Here is a 16,092-nt window from a genome sequence, read left to right as displayed (position 1 = left end):
TCAACTCTCACTAGTGAGGCTTCCTTGTACAGTAGAGTGCAATGCACACAGAAGGCTACAGCTGGCCGAGTTTTGGAGAATAAGAGACTGTAGAGTGTAGAATGGAATCTCACCCACCCATGGCTCAGGGACCATTGTGGAAGAAGGGGACAGAAAGATTGTAAGAGTCAGAACTGGTTCATGAACTTAGGGAGGTGGAGGCTTCCAGGCTACTGGAGGCTTGCTCATGTGAACCTGTGGCAGTGGTGGTATCGAGCATGGGACCCATGTCAGCACAATTAAACAAGGGCCCAAAGGAGGGTGGTGGGCCAGCACTAGAATAAGAACTATTTGAGACAGAGTGCTGCTGGGTGAGGGAGAGTATGAATTACATATGACCACTAGGTGGGCTGACTAAACTCCAGTGGATGCATGTATACTGAAGAACATTTGGGTACAAACACCTCATGAATAGGATTTGTTGTATTTGGCAGCATGCATGAGGTTTGGTGGAAGGATGGGGGAGACATGGGTCGGGAGGGGTGTGGATTTGATTGAGAAATGTATGAAATTTTAAAAGCTCAATAATAAAAGAAAAAAAAAACGAAAGAAAAAAAATGATACTTGTTCAAGGCCTCTTGCTGCTGGCCTCTGCAGACAGTGGAGTGCTTCCGAAGCCTGTGTGCCTCCAGCTTTGATGGCCTCTTCTGGAAGATACTGCCTTCCAAGTAGCCCGCAAGCACTTTCTGCTGACTCAGCAAACTGTAGGCAATGTGAAGAATGTGAGGGGATCAAATAGAGTCACCAGAGAGGTTCTTAAAGTTCATTTACTAACAAAAACATTTCTTAAAATCTGTAGATATTCAGTTGTCGGAGGCACAAGAAGTCTTCTTGCCTTCCCTTTGAATCCCCTCCTACCTCCTGACTTTTACACAGCAGCAGATGGGCCCTGAGTGCACTGGAGCTGCAGCCTCCCTTTGCCTGGACCTTCACTAGTCTTGAATAAAAGCAGAGATTGCAAAACTGAGATGAAGGAAACTGAGAAGCCACAGTAAGCCTCTGCATAATTGAGAGCTTGAAAAGTAGAATAAGCCATCAGAAAAAATTAGGATAATGATTTCTAGTTCCATCCATTTACCTACAAATTTCTTAATTTCATCTTTTCTTACCGCTCCATTGTGTCCATGTACCACATTTTCAATTGTTTTTCTTCTGTTCATTTCATATAGTTTCCCATGATGATAAGAACAAGATTATTAAAACTTATCTGATATCAACTATAACATCTTATCAGATGTTTACATTGTGTTATATCGTTTTGATATGACAGACATTCAGCTGCAAGAGACTGTGTTTAGATTGTCCATTGTGCAGGAGCAGCCTGTCTTACCTGAACAGGGCCTAGTTGAGATCATCCTCAACAATGACTGCAGCTTGAAGAAACTTAAAGGCACTGGAGGCAAACTACTTGGTCTGTGGGCAGCTTTGGCTATGCATTCTTAGTTCCTTCCATTTTCATGCTACATGGAAGCAGAAGTTAAAAATTAAAATGAGTAGAGCGTCGTGGTGCACGTCTATAGTCCCAGCACTTGGGAGACAGAGGCAGGCAGATCTCTGTGAGTTCAAGGCCAGCCTGTTCTACATAAACAGTTCCAGGACAGCAGGGGCTACAGGGAGACCCTGCTTCAAAAAAAAAAAAGACAAAAAAATTAATATCTGGAGGACTCTCCATTCCTTACAGTCCGTAACTTCTCTCAAATTAATTTGTTCATCTTCATATACAGACTTAAAATGTAAATTATTAAAACAAAAGTAGAGATTTTGAACAGTTGATTGATTTATTTTTATATTAAAATTTAAACTTTGGGGGCTGGAGAGATGGCTCAGTGGTTAAGAGCATTGACTGTTCTTGCAGAGGACCTGGGTTTGGTTCCCAGCACCCACGTGGCAGCTAACAACCATCTGGATTCCAGTTCGAGGGGATTAGACACCCTTTTCTGACTTCCTTGGGTATTGTATAACATGGGTACACTTATATATATGCAGTCCATACACACATATAAAATAAAAATAATAAATAAAATATTTTTTAAAAACTTTGGGGTAGTTAAAAATTCATTTTGATGCAATGGTGGGAAGTAACGTAGATTGCATCTACCTTTTATCTGGTTTCCCCAATCATAACATCTTGCAAAGCTATAATCTTGTGTTCCAGCCATGATGCTGACATCAACACATTGAAGACACAGAACACTCCTTAGTGTTCTAACTGAAAGGAGAGACAGTTTATTTTGTCTTATGTTCCACGGGGAACACAGTCCAAGACAGAGAATACATGGCAGCAGGCAGGAAAGACCTGATGGCAGAACAGGACTCTGGATGGTCACATTGTATTCACACTCAGGAAGAAGAAGGCGAACAGGAAATGGAGGTGGACTGTAAAAGTCTCAAGGCCTGCATCCAGGCCACTTCCTCCAGCAAGGCTCTATGACCTGAAGGTTCTACAGCCTTCCCAGCAACTGGGGACCAAGATTTCAAAAATGTGAGCCTGTGGAGGACATTGCACATTCAAATCACATCAATTATACCATCACAAGATCCTCCGCTCACTCTTATGTAGCTATACTAACTCCATTAACACCATGTCTGGCAGCTGCAGTCTGTTTTCCATTTCCAACAACTTATTTTTGGAAACACTTTAGGATCATTTTTCCATTGAACACATGCAAGATTGATGAGTTTTACAGAGGAAGCCAGGTTTATTTATAGCTTCGTGTATGCAGCACTGCCTTGCTGTGCCCTGCCAGGAGGCAGTGTGGGATCCTAACATCCATATCCCCTAGACATGATACTATGGCTATTCTTACCATAAAATGTCCCTGCCAGAGGCTTGTGACATTTCCTCTCTTGATTTATATTTTTCCACAAAGCAACCCAGGGAGTTCAGTTCCTGACACCCACATCAAGTGGATCCAGAGGATCTGACATTCTCTTCTGGCTTTTTGTAGTAACCCCCACACGCATATGCAGTATACATAAACACACACATACACATAAATAAAAGTAAAATCTTGAAAAGAGGAAGGATAAGGAAGGTGTGTTCTCCATCAACCTCTGACTCCTTACTGAGCAGGACCAGGGCTCTCCTGTCCTTCCAGCTCTGTACTGTGTCTCTGCCATGCTTTTCTGCCTTGACTGTGTGTTGTACCCAGAACTTTCATAATGCCACAAGTCTGACTTATGTGATGCCACTAGAGATATAAGAGCTACTGTCCTCCTCAGGCATGCCACTGTGCTAGTAGAACAATGAACCATAGCAAGACCTTGTCTAAAAAACTAATAAAGAGAAGGAATATGGAAGATAAAGACTTGGACATCATCTGGTGGATGCTCTTGGCTTACACTGGGCCTTTCTCTGCAGCTGAGCTAGCCCAAACATGTCTGTTTTACAGCGTGGAATGATAACTCCAATAGAGAAGCTGTTTTAGGAGACTGATGATTTTTGTGGATCAAAATCAGCTGTAGTAGGCCTATTATTGGCATGAATCAGCTTAACTGTGTCAGTTTTTTGATTTATAAATTAAATGGTATACCCTTGTATTCCTTACTTTTCTGTTGCTGTGATAAAACATCATGACCAAGGCAACTTATAGAAGGAAGAGTTTCTTTGACTATGGTTCAGAGGTTAGAATACATAATGGTAGGGGAGGCATGGCAGCAGAGGTGGTTGGAGTAGAAAGCCAAGCGATCACATATTCAAGCAGGCACAGGAAGCAGAGAGAGCCTGAAAATATGGCAAGGCTTAAGAACTCTCAAAGCCCGGCCCTAGTGACCTGCTTTCTCCAGCATGGCCACACCTCCTAAAGGTTTCATGGCCCTCCCCAAACAATACTGTGAACTGGGGACAAAGTGTCCAAATACCTGGAGCTTGTAGGGGACACTCATTCAAACCACCATAGCCCTAGAAGTAGGATGATTATGGGATGAGATTCAGAATTTCAAATATATTACATTGTGCTTTATTTTATTTATTTATATTTGTATTATTTTTGTTTGTTTGTAGCTATAGGGGACAGAGTCTCCCTATAGCTACAGCTGGCCTGGAACTTGCTGTGTAGACCGGGCTGTTCTTGATCTCACAAAGATCCACCTGCCACTGCCTCCCCAGTGCTGGGACTAAAGGCATGTCACCATACCCAGCATGTACTTATTTTTAAATAAGCCTTTAAACATATTATTATCAATGATAGTTTTAAGTCCCATAAAAGAACAAATGTTATTTTACCAGTTTCAGAGTTGATACACAGAAAGATTTACTGGAGTTGGAAGCCCATCTTTTGCTCTCACTATGTAGCCTTGTCTGCCCTTTTTTCCTTCATTTTCTCTGTTATACCCAATTTTAACCTTGTTTGCAAATGGAGATTTGGAAAAATGTTTAATAAACTATATGTGTGTGACATTATTATCTATAAATTTTAATTTACTGGTTGGTTTACGAAGAGAATGGAATATGTATAGACATTATCATCTATACATTTTAATTTACTGGTTGGTTTACAAAGAGAATGGAATATGTGGTTTGGGGTTCTGGGATGATAGACAAAGTAGCATTTTAACAAAGGCTTTTGCTACATGGGAATGTATGAAGCTTCTATGCCAAGCTTCTAAGCCACATCTTCTCACAAACATTGTAGTATTGTGGAGCACTCCTCACATGTGGAAAATAATCCTTTTCATTTTCAATACCTGTGATCCTTTGGTTACTCATGTTCCTTTGTCAGTTTTCTACAAGCTCAAGGGATTCCAATGCTCAAGTACTAGTCAACCTGTGGCTATGCCTTGGTACCTGGTGAACTTTTGTCCAAGGACACAAGTAACCTGGCTTGGTTATTTGTTGACTCAAAACACAGTTCTGTTAGAAAGCTGGCATACTCTGTCACTGTTTTAGACATAGTAAGACATTTGAATGAGTAAGGAAGCACAATGACTGCATGGTGTTGATGAACATGCCTTGTGATGAAGTGCCTCTCTTACAGAGATCTGCCTGCCTCTGCTTCCCAAGTGTTGGGATTAAAGCTGTGCACCACCACACCTGGCACAGAAATGACACTTTCTAAAATATTTTCCAGCTGGGCGTGGTAGTGCATGACTTTGATCCCAGCACTTGGAAAGCAGAGGCAGGTGGATCTTTGTGAGTTCAAGGCCAACCTGGTCTACATAGTGAGTTTCAGGCCAGCTGGGGCTACAGGGAGACCCTGTCTCAAGAAAGACCAAAAAAGAAAAATAAATATTTTCCAGACATATTCTTTTTAAAAAAAATTTCTTTATTATTTTTATTTTATGTGTATGAGTGTATTGCCTGCATGTATGTGAGTGCACCTGTGTTGTGCAATGCCGCGAAGGTCAGAAGAGGACTTTGGATTCCCCTGGAACTGTGGGTGCTGGGAATTGAACCGGGGTCCTCTGCAAGAGCAGTCTGTGCTCTTCACCACTGAGCTTTAGATTATACTTTTTCCTAGACAGTCTCCTGATCACATACAAGATTCTCTAACAAATAGGTAATTCCCCAAGTCCCAAAGCAAAGCCATGTTGCTGAAAATCAGTCCCACTCTCCCCCCATCCTCCTGACCGCCTATCCTTATATAAAACCAAATACTTTACCCTGCACAGGTGAGAAGGTAAGATCAGACTCTGTTGAGTATGAAATCAGCTGGAGCCTGGTCTGGCTGTAAAATCCTTTCAATAAAAGCTTCCATCATTCTTCCACACACTTCCTGTGTCTGATCCTTATTTTTTGTGTTATTTTACTGAAGTTTAATCTCTGTCAATTCTGCAGAATTTCTGTAGGGATTGTTTGCAATCACTATTCCAGAGTCCTTGTGATGATCAAGGCCAGTGGGCGTTTTTCAGCCTGGTTATGTGACTTGTGCCAGGAAGCTGAAGGCCCTCCTTGAAGGCCCATGAGATCCTGGCTTTGCTTGGGTTCTTACAGCTCCTGATTTTCTACTTATGACCTCTCTCTTGAGTTTATGGCCACCTGGGGAGAGAAGTAATATTTTAACTAACTTTTTAATAAAGTTTTATAATTTTTTCTATTTGGGGCCTAGATTATCATTTAAAAAATTATTACATTTATTCATATGTGTATGGGACACATGTCATGTTGTATGTCTGAAAGTCAGAGACAATTTGTAGGATTCGGTTCTCTCCTTCCACCACATGAATGCCAGAATTAAACAGATTGTCAGGTTGAATGATAGGCACCTTTATCACTGAGACATCTTGCTGGTCCTTTGCTGTTACGGTTTTTGTAACTAGCAGTTCCAGCAGTCTATGGAGAGTATACCGAAACTTGGCTGTTACCGTTGTTATACCAAGCATTTTTGCTGAATTAGCTCCTTCAGTTCATCTGTAGTTTACCTTGCCTTTAAATGCTTTTTTTTCTGGAGTAACTGTAGATTTTAGAGAGTTATAGTGACTTCATAACTTTGCACTCTTCCCTCACCTCCTAAGATTGATTTCTTATGGTAACTTTCTCTGTTTAAAAAAATTTTTAATACTTTATTTATTTTTATATTTTTGGTATGAGTGTATTGCCTTCATGTGTGTAGGTACACCCACGTCGCGTGCAGTGCCTGCAGAGGTCAGAAGGATTGGATTCCCCTGGACCTGGAGTTATAAACAGTTGTTAGCAAAGATGTGGGTGCTGGAAATTGAATCTGGATCCTCTGCAAGAGCAGCCAGTTCTCTTAACCACTGACCTCTCTCTCCAGCCCCCAAATGGCATCTTTTTCAAAACAAAAAGATACAGTACTGTGAACTAAACCAAAGTCTTATTTGTATATTACCACTTTTTCTATTAGTATCTTTGTTCCTGTACCAGCATCCAGTCCAGAATATCATATTGCATTTAGCCTTTTGAGTTTTAATGTGGAAAATGGTCCATCATAAATAATGTTTCCCTTTTGGTTTCTAAATCTGTGGGAGGGGGGCAGTATGTGGTGTGTATGTATATGGTGAGTGTAGTATGTGTGGTATATGTGGTATCTGTGTGTGGTGTACATGTGTTATGTGTATATATGGTGTGTATGTTGTGTGTATATGACATGCATGTGTGTCCTGCATATAAACTCCTGCCCAGCCAAACTGAAGGACCCAGCCTTTCCTGCCTCAGCTTGCTCTGTTCCTCCCACTTTTACTGGTGCACCCCTTGATCCTGTCCCTTCCCTTTAATCAGTGTCTGCTTCACCCTGTGCTGGAAGGTGTCACCATCTTTACAGCTTCCATCTGCCTTCAGTGTGTCTGAAAGTAACACCTCCTTGCCTTCTCTAGTCAACTTACTGCTCAGAAGTCTCCCTGCTGTCCAAGACAGAAAAGCACCTGTGTCTCACTTCTGAATTCTCCTCCTCCTCCTCCTCCTCCTCCTCTCCCTCTCTCTCTTCCTCCTCTTCTTCCTCCTCTTTCCTCCCTGCCCTCTTGCTTCCTTCTCTTCCTTCCTTTCTCTTTCCTCCTCCTTCCCATTCTTGGTAATTGTTTCCTCATCCCTCTCATATTTATTGACTGCTCTCCATCCTCACTGTTTCATTAAAACCATCTTTTCCCATCCCATTTCATACTACCAAGCTCTTCAACACATCATCCAGATACCTGGCTCTGCGGTGCATCTAGTTCCATTATATCTTAGTCCATAGCACATACCCACTCTGTGCCAGCCATATCTGACTGCCTCACATTCCTTTAGTGAATCAGACTTTCCCCTTTGTGTCCCTTCTCCTATGGTTATTATATAAGGTTCTCTCTTTTTAGTCCTCTCTTTTCCTAATCTACTCCTGCTAATTCCTTCTCTGTTAGTTCTCCTTGCCTCTGGGAAACCTCTGATCTCACAGGCGAGGCTAGGCACACCTTCTGAGTGCTCTCAAGAACTGTGTACATCTCTCTCTCTCTCTTTTTGTTTTTTGAAGCTAAAGGACATTTTATTTAAGGACAGATTTAAAAATCATAACTCCAGGCAGTGTGAAATGCACCACTGAACCCAATTACAAAGAACTGGTATCAATACACAATGTTTAAGCAATGCTACACTTATTTTTAGCAAAGTGCTGTGCTGTTCATTCTGTATAAAACTGACCATCTATGACCCAATCAGTATAAAAAATTTATAAAAACAGGAAAACAATTTAGATAGTGGCTTAAGAAAACAAGCTGCTATTTATACATATATTGGTGTGCAGTATGTAACTTAGCCAAATGTCCCTTTTGAATTTTCAAGTTGATGAAAGAAAAAAATTGTGTCCGTAACACATTATGAAGGCACATAGTACAACTACAATACTTTTTAGTATCCATGCCTCATGCCCTGCCCTCAAAGGCAAACGTGTTCCCAATTTTACTTGAGGGAAAAAAATAAAGCCACATCTTACTAAAATAACACGAATAACACACACAATCGCTGACTTCAAAACTTCCGGAGGAAAACACAACCAAAAAGGAAACAAAACTGCTCACACACTCAAGGCCCCAAAATACACACATCTAACCTCCCCAAGGATTGGTTTGGTTTTGACATAACTCCATCTAGAAAACAATACTAAGATACCAGGCAAATACAGAGCAAAACTGGGCATTTAACAATTAGAAACAAGTTTTTACTGTCACAAGGAAACTACAGTGATACACAGAACATTATGCACTTAAGCTGCCTTTCTCTGAATAGTAACTTCTCCACATACAGGATACTGTTGCCAACGAGAAAGATACCCTTATGTCCTTGCTTTTGTGTGCCTTTCTCCACCTAAACCATTTTGATTGGTGTCAAATCTCAAGTGAAATTGGTCAGTGGCAAGGTTGACACCACTGTATCATATATAGAGAATTGTTAAATAGAGAAGCATTTTATGTAAAGTTTCAGTATTAAAATATGTAAACAGGGTTGCCATTTATATATTAGCATGGCTGATGGTGGTTAAACCACCCAATGTTACAGCATTTAAAGTTTACTCAACTTTAAAGAATTTTTTAAATAGTATCTACAGGCCTTAAAAAATAAAAGTAGTTTCAAGGCAACATTCCCACAAGCTCCCAGTACAAGGAGCAGTCTCTTAACTGATTCTAAAAAAGAAATAGAAAAAAAGTGGAAACATTTCTGACTAATCTGTTTAAATGTCTATATTCTAGTTGTAGTCCTTCATATTTTTGTTTCCAACTCAAAGAAAATGAGGATAAGGAAGATACCCTTCCTTGCTCTCTTTTCTAAGAGTATTCAAGGAAGTAAGCTTCCTTGAGGATGAAAAGAAACAACAAAGCAATTTAGATTTTAACAAAAGATTACAAACCAGTGTACTATACAGATTTGAAAAGCAAAAACAACAGGCAAGGCTGAGAAGCCCTCTCACATTTTAAGTAAACTATAGTCTCACTAGAATCAAAGAATTGATAAAACAGAGAAGGTATATAAACATGAACAGTTTGCATGGGAATTGGAAAAATATACAGAAAATTAATGTGTTTTTTTTTTAAAAAAAAAAGCTCCCTGCAATGGGAAATAAAAAATCCAGTCACTTTAGGCCAGGCATGGTGGCACATGCCTGTAATCCCAGCACTTAGGAGGGAGAGGCAGGCAGATCTTTGTGAGTTCAAGGCCAACCTGGTCTACATAGCAGTTCCAGGTCAGCTGGGGCTACAGGGAGACCCTGTCTCAAAAAGACCAAAAAAAAATCTAATCACTTTGCACCTCTGCAAAAAATTCCCACCCACTCAACCATACAAATAGACATTGCCACAAAAGATAAATAATGAATAGCTAGTCTTCAACTTACAGTGCAGAACATAACTCAGCTGAGGAAGAAAAAGTAATAAACATAGCATATACATTATAAAATGTTTAGTTGATAAAACACAAACTTTGAGGAATGTGGCTCATTGTAAAAGCTCAGAAATTCATTCCTAATGTGCTACTTGTACACACCGCTTATTCCAGACTTTCTCCAAGTGGCATTCTATGCTCTCAGTTTAGAAATAGCTTCTTAAATTTGGGAGTCTTATTTCTTTTTTTGTTTTATTTATTTATTTATTTATCCTACCCCCCCAAAAAAAATCCAGGAAAAAAGCAGGAAAACTAGACCCAGACAAGGCAAACAAAAACGTACTTAAGGTATGAACAAATCTGGGGAGAAAAAAGTTAAAAAAACAAAACAAACCACTGCAATTTAATGTACAAATAAGTTCATGTTGCCAAACAAATTTTCATGGCTGAACTTCAGGCTTGTGAGATTCAACTTGCATGTAATGCAAGGAAAAAGAAAAAGGCCCCATATATTCAGGATCTTGTGTCTAGAAGACACTTAGTTGGTTTCAAGTTACCAACATTTGGCCCTATAACAGACATAGTATAAACCAGTCACACCTTCATGAAAACTACCTTATCTTCCAACTCTGGTAAACACAAATAACTTCTCAGTTTGACAAAACTTTACAGACTTGGCCCCTAATGGGGGGGGGGCAGGAATCAGTATGGAAAGGATATAAGGAAAGAAGGAGAATCTAGAGTCGTTCTCAAGAGATATCCTGGCACTTAATCACAGCCAGTGGAAGCACAACCTTCACCATCTAACTGTATACTGACCTCTTCTAACTCTAAACACCCACCTTACACAGCTCTTTCCTGAAAGTCTCCCACATTGCGAGCTGCTACAGAGGTTATAATACTCCACATAACAATATGCTGCTTTGTTCCTTGAAAAACACTCCATAGACATGTGTTCATTTAATTAGGGGTGCAGGGGAGAGAGGGAAATAAGCTGTTTGATTACACAGGTGATGCTACTATTGTGTTAGTACAATGTGCTTTAAGGTGTAAGTGTATTTGATTTCCCAGGAAGTTGATTCTAAATGTAGATGGCTCACCAAAACCCATCACAACTGCTTAAAAAAAGAAGTGACCAATTAGAAGAAAATAGACTTTCCTGTGTCGATTAAACTGGCCCACGTGTGAGTCAAACCCTCACCATGGCCTCATTAGCACCAACACTGTGAAAAACAATTATGGCAGAAAAAATGCCCTAGCTTCCCACCACTAGATTCAACAAAGGCCCTTGGAAGTTCACATGAAGTTCAGTTCTGAGAGCCCCACTTCCAATCACTGAGGGAGGTAAGTATTATTACTCCCCTGCTGTGGAGGAAACAGGCCAAAGTGGTTAAAGATTTTGTGAAGTTAAAAAAATGAAAATTCAAGGAAGCCAACCCATCACTCCTAGGTGCTGTGAACAGATGCCACCAGAAACCCCCTCTCATACTTGCTTCTTGGAAGACAGGCTCCATGCCTGAGGATCTCTCTCTCTCTCTCTCTCTCTCTCACACACACACATACACACACACACACACACACAGACACACACACTCACTCTCCCTTTCTCATGGGTAGACTTAGGTTTGAAGTCATTGAGTGCCTGGGCAAGCAGAGCTATCAGGAAAGACTCCATACAACTTAAATACTGGTCTATGGGTCATCTATAGACATGAATTTTTCCAAATATAATTCCACAGGTCTAATTCCCTCTGCATATAAGACAAGTACTTTTGTCCATGAGAAGTATAATATCTGTACCCTGTCATGGGATCACATCACAATTGCTGAACGCATTGTTCACCAAAGCTTAATGTACCTGTATTCCACAATGAACTGTGTGACTAATCTGGAAAAAGAAAATCACACATACAGAACTATGTCAAGTTTTCTTTCAAACGAAAGTTCAGCCATTAATTCCATCATATCCATGGCAACTGTCACCTATTAATGTTCATGTTAGTGTGTAAAAATGTACTCATTACATACAGAAAAGACTATCAAGTACTGGTCAATAAAGTGTATGGCTGGCCCTGAGAATAAATTTTTGCTTACTAAAAAGTTTGATTAAATAATACAAAATAAATGAAATTGAAAGATGCCTATTCTTATACGTGAAGAAATGCCTTTAAGATTCTAACTCATGTACATCTTCCTGGGTTTAAAAACATTCCCAAACACCAAACACTGTAACTGTATTGATATGTTTCCAAAAATATTCTGAGAAACAAATTTTTAAGTAACTGTTAGGAGCAAGGCATTATGTGATACACAGCACAGAAATCTGGTTTTAAGATAGTGTCTAAACACACTGATACGCTAGGTGATTTTGTGAAGTCATTTCCATTGTATGTGTACACATCCACATAGATATGCAAAAACTCAGAAACAACCAGCAAAACTTGAAACTCTTAGTAATTGTACCAGCTTGGACAGGGTTGGTGAACCACGCAGCCATTGTGCTTGACTTGCTGAGAGCGGCAATCCCTGGTAAGATTTTGACGGCAAAGGCTATTTCTGTTCAGAGACTTTCACTATCTTCTTTTATCCACTGGGAAAGCTGAAAGGTCTTGGGCTGTTCTAGTAAAGTTGCATGAGCAGTAAGAGCTGCAACATAGCAGTGAATGTGCTGCCCCAATTCATTTTGGGCTTCCATTTCTGTGCCCTGGGACTACTTGAGTTATGAAATTTCATCAGTCTCACAGCTGACCTCATTGAGACCAGGGCAGGAGTTATACACAACATAGACAGACATGCTGGAATGTTTGATGAGAAGGTTTTCCATAGGACTTGTTTCTGCCTTGATAGTGGTTAATCCACCTGCTGTAAAACACGGGGCAAGGGTGATAAACCTGCTCTCCTCCATTGGACAGGACTCAAACTGAAGGAAGCAGGAAGCACTTGTATCAGCCAAGCACTCCAGAGATGCAGGTAAACAGGAGAAGACTAAAGTGTGTTCTGTAGATGACTCTTCACTGATAGCCTCTTCCTCCTCCTCTTCCTCTGCTGAGAAACTAGTGCAAGTATCTATGAAGTCTACAAAATCCACACATCGTCTTCTTTCTCAGTAAATTCTGGTTCTTGTTTGGAAGAACTGTTGGCTTCACTTACAAATATTTTGTTCAGCCTCTGGAACATGGTTAAGGCAAGACTGAGACTTTGGCTGGATATCTTTATAGCTTGGATTTCAAAACTCTGTCTTCATTTGGCCTGATGGCACAGGCAGGAGATTAAAGTGCACAAGGTGCTTATTCAATTTATGTGAAAAGCAAGAAGAGTCATCATCCATGAGCTGAGCTGCACTGAGGTAATTGTGGCTGAGGTAGTTGCGGTGGGCCGGTAGGTGCCTCTCTAGGTCCCCGGATGGTGGGAGGGGTTGGGCTTCAGCCCTCAGGTGCAGCCCGGGCCATGGCCTGCCAGTTGGGGTCTTTTTTCATCACTCTTATTTTTTAAAAATATTTTGTTTATTACTTTTATTTTATATGTATGAGTGTATTACCTGTATGTGTATAAGTGCACCCATGTCGTGCAGTGCTAATGGAGGACAAAAGAGGGCATCGGATCCCCCTGGAACCAGAGTTAGGAACAATTGTTAGCTACCATGTGGATACTGGGAATTGAACGTGGGTCCTCTGCAAGAACAGCAAGTGTTCTTAACAGCTGTGCCATCTCTCCAGCCCCATATCTCTCTTATTTCACATTATAGTTTGGATATAAAGCTCCTATCCCTCAACTTGGTTAACAGCTCACAGACTGGAGGAGAGGTGATTGAATCAGGAGGGCTGTAACTTCATCAATGAATGGATCCATAGCTGAATGGACTGTTAGGAGGTGGGACCCAGTGAGATTAGGTAGGCACTGGGGATGTCCTTTGAAAGATGTCTTCTTGTTCCTCTCTGCCTATTTCCCACTGTCCTGAGGTGAGCAGCTCTGCTCCATTTTGTCCTCTCTGCCGTGGCATTCTGCCTCACCACAGGGCCCAAAGCAACAGAGCCACAGAGGTAATCCTCTGGTTCCATGGGACAAACTGCAATTCTTTCCTGCTATGAATTGTTTTTCTCCAGTATTTTGCGACGAAGAATGAACACATGGCACAGTGTTGAGCATCCATCCTTCCCTGTCTGAATATTAGCCCATCCCTTCTGCAGTGCTGTAAGTCCTTTAAGAGCAAAGATAATTTAAAATTTTTCCCTTGTACTTTTAAAAATAATTTATTCAATTTATTGTATGTCTACACACATGTCACTTTACACATGTGGAGGTCCGAGGACAGGTCTATGGAGTGGGTTTCCTCCTGTCACCTTATGGGATGGGATCTGGGGATTGAACTCAGGTCATCAGACTTGCATGTAAGTTATCTGCCACTGAGTGATCTTGCTGGCCCTTCTTTGTACTTGTTATTATCTAGCACAATGCCTAGGACATAATGTGGTTAATAAATGTTTATTTAATAAGTGAACAAGTGAATTGGAAACACTATTCTTAGAAACACTAACATTTATTTTCAAAAATCATATTCTTTCCTAGAGAGAAAACTTTCTAAACATCAGCTTCCTATTTGCAAATGGTGTTGGAAGGTATATACAGATGACCTTTTAAGTGGTGATAATTGGGTATTTTATGATTCTAAGATTTGATTGATTCTAAGATATGATCCTACGATTCTAAAATTTATCATCCTTGAACCTAGTTTGTTTCTCTGTTGCTGTGATAAAATATTCTGTGACCAAAACCAACTTGGGGAAGAAAGGGTTTATTTGGATTGCACTTCTATATAGTCCATCTTTGAAGGAAGCCAGGACAGGAACTCAAGGCAGGAACCTGGAGGCAGGATCTGAAGCAGAGACAATGGAAGAACATTGCTTACTGGCCTGCTCCCGACACCTGTGCTCAGCTTGCTTTCCTATACAACGCAGGGCCACCTGCCCAGGGGTAGCAGCACCCACAGTGGCCTGTGCCCTGCCACATTACTCAATAATCAAGAAAATGACCCACAGATGTCCCCACAGGCCAATCTGATAGAGGAAATTACCAGGTTTCGGGTCCTTCTTCCCAGGTGTGTCAAGTTGACAACTAAAGCTATTGATCACACATATTCTGGAGAACATTCCAAAATAGGAGCAATGGTAGTAGCAGTGGTTTTGGGGTTTTGTTGTTGTTGTTGTTTGGGGATTTTTTTTTTTTTTGAGATAAGGTCTTGCTGTATAATTAAGGCTGGCCTGGAACTCATGATCCTCCTGCCTCAGTCTCCTGAGTCTGGGAGTACAGATACATGCCAACACTTCTGATGTGAATTTTTGGTAACACTGAATACCCTGTGTGCTGAGTTTTTTGACAGTTGAACACTGAGTGGTTTGCTGATGGTAAAAGTGTTTCTGTCCCTTTGTTTATGCTTCTAAATCACTCTTGGAAGACTGTCAATTTTTTTTTCCTAAAGATTTTCAAGTAAAAGCTTGGAAGTTGTAGGTCATTGAAATGGTGGTTGTGTGATTTAAAATACAATGGTAGGACTTCAGGGACCACTATGATTTTTTCTCCCAATGACGAGATTCTTAAATTTTGTGATTTATAGCTTTTGTTTTTATTAACAACAACAGTAAAATTCCTGAGATTTAAGATTGGGTAACACTTTTTTTCCAAGTTCAACTCCTGTTGGATTTAATATCAATATCAGAAAACCATCCAGAGTCTGTATTTACCAAAATAGTTGATTTCTTTGCATCTGAAACCTCATCTTTGTGGATTTGGGCAGCTTATTAATGCTTCAGTTTTGCTTATCCTAATGTCTGATGGCTTTGCTTATGAAGAATCTACCAAATCTCATAGAGGCCAGACTGATAGTCATTTCTGCTCCTGTAGGTAATCCCTCACTCATATTCTGTATGCAACCCCAATAAAACTCATTAGTTTATAAAGTTGGATTTTGGTGATATTCTTACTTTGGTCTGCCATTGGTTGCATAACTGGGGTGAGTAGAAATTTGTTCTCCCTAGGAACATGTGACACAACAGTACCTTAGAACTCCTGAATGTATTTTTAATATGTTGCACACTTGGATTTTATTCTAGGTTGTTTTGAAGTTCTAACAATGCTAAGTTGTTGTGTTCTTGTGTAATGGAACATAAGCAAAAGTCACACATTTCATCAAGGAATAAATTTTTAAATATGTAAAAATACATGGAAGTAAAATATTTTTGTTTCATTATTCTGAGATAATTATTTACTCTTTGTTAGGGTTCCAAACAGCAGCAGCTTCCCCCCTCCCCAACAGG

The 16,092-nt window shown here is 40.3% G+C and overlaps 1 protein-coding gene and 1 pseudogene across 1 annotated transcript in view; one reads left to right on the top strand and one right to left on the bottom strand.

Annotated features, from left to right (window-relative positions):
* Positions 1–16,092, top strand: part of Fgf2 (fibroblast growth factor 2) — an 89,964-nt gene that overhangs the window by 38,672 nt on the left and 35,200 nt on the right. The gene's annotated exons all lie outside the window — the stretch shown is intronic.
* On the bottom strand, positions 12,232–12,958 carry LOC103746960 (annotated as a pseudogene).

This window comes from Nannospalax galili, unplaced genomic scaffold, assembly GCF_000622305.1.
Source record: "Nannospalax galili isolate Female #2095 unplaced genomic scaffold, S.galili_v1.0 scaffold64, whole genome shotgun sequence".
Classification (NCBI taxonomy): Eukaryota; Metazoa; Chordata; class Mammalia; order Rodentia; family Spalacidae; genus Nannospalax; species Nannospalax galili.
This window is presented reverse-complemented; position numbering and strand designations above follow the sequence as displayed.